Here is a 3,387-nt window from a genome sequence, read left to right on the forward strand (position 1 = left end):
CATCTGTATGGTTGATGCACTCCCGGTGATAGTCAGGGCGGCCGCTGGATTTGAACCGCGAACTTTCTCTCACCTTTGCACTCCTATCGATGTTATTGTTGTTGTCATCGTTGCTGTAACTCGCCGACTCTGATGCCCCTTGATGGACATCTGTGAAAAAGAAGTTTCGCAACTCATCGGATTGCTCCTCCAGGATGGAGAAAGTGTTCGCTCTCAGCTGTCAATATACCTCGTTCGGGAAGTTGTGGGAATATTCCTTAAGGACTCTGCTGAATTTCGATTTAAAGCTTTCGTGACTGCAGGGATTCATCTTCTTGGTTCTTTCGGTAAAGTCACGTAGAAGGGAAATAATAAAATAATAAAATAAAACATTAAATAATTCTCACGTTTCGGCCACAACGCAGGACGGCTGCTTGCGTTGTGGCCGAAACGTCGTGAGAATTATTTTAAGTTTTATTATTATTATTTTATTATTTCCCTTCTACGTGACTTTACCGAAAGAACCAAGAAGATGACTGCTGAACTCGTATATTTCTTCGTGTTGGGGTCTTAGTCTTTGCTGTTGCTGCTGCTGCTGTGCGCACGCACCACCGCAGATCTCTTGTGTAGAAATAATCCGGGGAACTGGCTGAAGGGACTCATCATCCTTGCAACACATGGAACTCAACTTAATCTTGAAGCTGTGTCTTTACCAGTCGTTCGCCGAGCGAGCCTGTACAACGATTGGTTCTGTGTCAGGAGGCTATGATCACCGTTACATTGCTTTTATAGCTTTATTTTGGTGATTTCGAAAAGTTTTTTGGTTTGGCCATGTTTGTTTGTTGTAGTACGGAGTTAGACTGATGGCCTTAATCTAAGTTGTCTTGTGGTTGTTGTTGTTGTTTGACTTGCATCCCACTGGGATTTTTGCACACAGCGTTGGCGTACGGTGCTTTTTCTGCAATATTTTGCTGTCTTTTCTTGGATTTTCTGTTTGCACTCAGTCACATAGTCACGTTAAGATGTTTCTTGCACCCGAATCAAGAGCCGAATGGCTCACAGGGCTATACCAAATTAATGAAACTGAATTTGCCCGTGACATGGAGCATCGGCTGATGTGTTTAGTTGTCCTCCGGCACCTCCACCTAGCACGGTTGGCTACACACGGCACGTGCAATGGTGAACACTGGATCGGTTTGACATTGCAGTGCCTCGGCTGCGGAGTGATGTGCTTGCCAGGTGCACAATTTAAATAACGCGATGCACGTCATAACCAAAACACTGAAATCGACACCCGTGTTGGCCTCCCCTGCCCTGGCTTCCAGTTTCACACGTAGCATACAGTTTAAAATCATATTAACATACAAAGCAGCGAACCATCTTGCCCCAGCCGACATCAATGACATGCTGCAACCATATTTCCCCACAAGGTCCCTCAGATGCGGGGATGCAGATCTTCTCTGCATTCTCAGGTCGATACTTCGGTCTAAGGGTGACCGAGATGTTTCCCGTGTAGCTCCCAGACTATGGAACGCTCTTGCACGAGATACCAGGGTCTCTGAGTCTGTGGACATTAAAAAGAAATGTGTCTTCAAAGCTACGTATACGCTTCCGCTTATTAAACTTTTAGTTCATTTTGTAAATTTTTTTTAATGTATTTATCATTATTGTTTATGCTGATTGTCTGCTGCTGCTGTGTCCTGTATACATCGCTTTGAGATCCTTGATGATAATCGCTACATAAATGGATTATTATTACCATTCCCTGGCGAACATTCTGACACCAAATATCCGCATGAGACTGCAGACTGCAAGGGAGTCAACACGTTTTCTTGTCAACGACAGCCACCTACCCATCATCAACCACAACCTCAAACAATGCTCCTGTCTGCCAACTTAAATCTCGGACCCTTCCTTCTGGAATCGCGGTGCTTATCGCCATCCTCGCATCTCACCGGTTGCGGAAGAACGCTGCTGGCGAGCGGAGTGGAACAACGCGGACGTACAGAATAAACAGCTCATTCGAGACTTCCAAAAAATCGCACCATCTGGCTTTGACATTCCTCTTTTGAAGGCACTGGTGATGGAACCATCGACCGTGCCAAGAACATGTACACACTGATGCGCACATGAATTTAAAATTTAAGAAAAGCCACAGTAGTGCGACTGAAAAAACTACACAATTTTTTATTTCATCAGTTAAGGCCCACTGAGCTATATAGCTCTTTTTTAAAAAAACGACTTGGCCACAAATGAATGCTCAACGAAGTGGATTATCACGTGGAAATATATATAGCAGCCAAATACTCTAAAGGCATGTTTATAAAGCCACGCGACCACGGGGTGAGAGAAATGCAAACTCCAGATATACAGCAGGCCTCAGGGTGGGAATCGAGCCCACGACCTCCTGTGTACCAGGCGAGGTAGTTAACATCTCGCCACCGTGGCGCCCATTTCGCCACCGACTGTGCCCATCAATCCAAACTATGGACCATAACAGTAAACCACAGTGAGTGCGCGCTCCTTCAACATAGGAGGAGGAGGAACAACAAGACTACAAGGGAGTCAGACATCACATCATGAAATGGCTTGGGCCAGGAATTGTGCGGTGAGAAATCGGCTAATGCGGGACAGGTTGAAAAGGTCGTCAGATGGAGGCGCAGACGTGGCAAAGACGAGCACACGCGGTGTGGTTTGAGCGGTGGGTGCTTGGGGCGGGGGGGTTCCTCCTTGGTCGAGTGCGCCGACATTGGAGTTCGACGTGCGGCTGGACAGCTCCCCGGCTCGGCTCGGCGTGCTCCCGTCCCGGGATGTTCACCACCTTTGGTGGCAGCAGCAGCAGCAGGAGCAGAAGCTCCCGCTCAGAATCGGAATCTTTATTAAGAGTTGGAGAAGGAATCCGATGAGCTATGAAGCTCATTGATTTCGACAGATGTCCACTAGGGGCAACGAGTAACAAACAGCAAGTTAGAACAACAGACGATACAAACAACCGATTGCAGTGCAAAGTGTTAGGAAAGACAAGCACATCACTATAAACACATTATACAAAAAAAATTAAGTATATAAGTACCACGCTCGCCTCTGCAGCAGAAGCACCCCCCCACCCGGCACACCACATCACGGGCAGGCAGCCAGCGAACGAGCGCATCACGCCCGACGCGCCGCAGTGACGACCCCCCCACCCCCCTCCTCGTGACCGCGCGGGGAGTTTCCCCGCACTCAGCGCCCCGCTCAGCACCACCGCCAGTGACGTCACTGAAGCGCCGTCCCTATTTGTGCGGCGCGGAGACGCGGCGCGCCCGGCACTCCCGGGGCCGCGGCTCGCCTCCCTCCCCCTCCCTCCCCCTCCTCCTCCCGTGTGTCTTCTGCGAGCTGCGTGCGGAAGAGCGGGCCGGGGCAGGAACG

This window comes from Lampetra planeri, chromosome 26 (genome assembly GCF_965212315.1).
Source record: "Lampetra planeri chromosome 26, kcLamPlan1.2.h2, whole genome shotgun sequence".
Taxonomy (NCBI): Eukaryota; Metazoa; Chordata; class Hyperoartia; order Petromyzontiformes; family Petromyzontidae; genus Lampetra; species Lampetra planeri.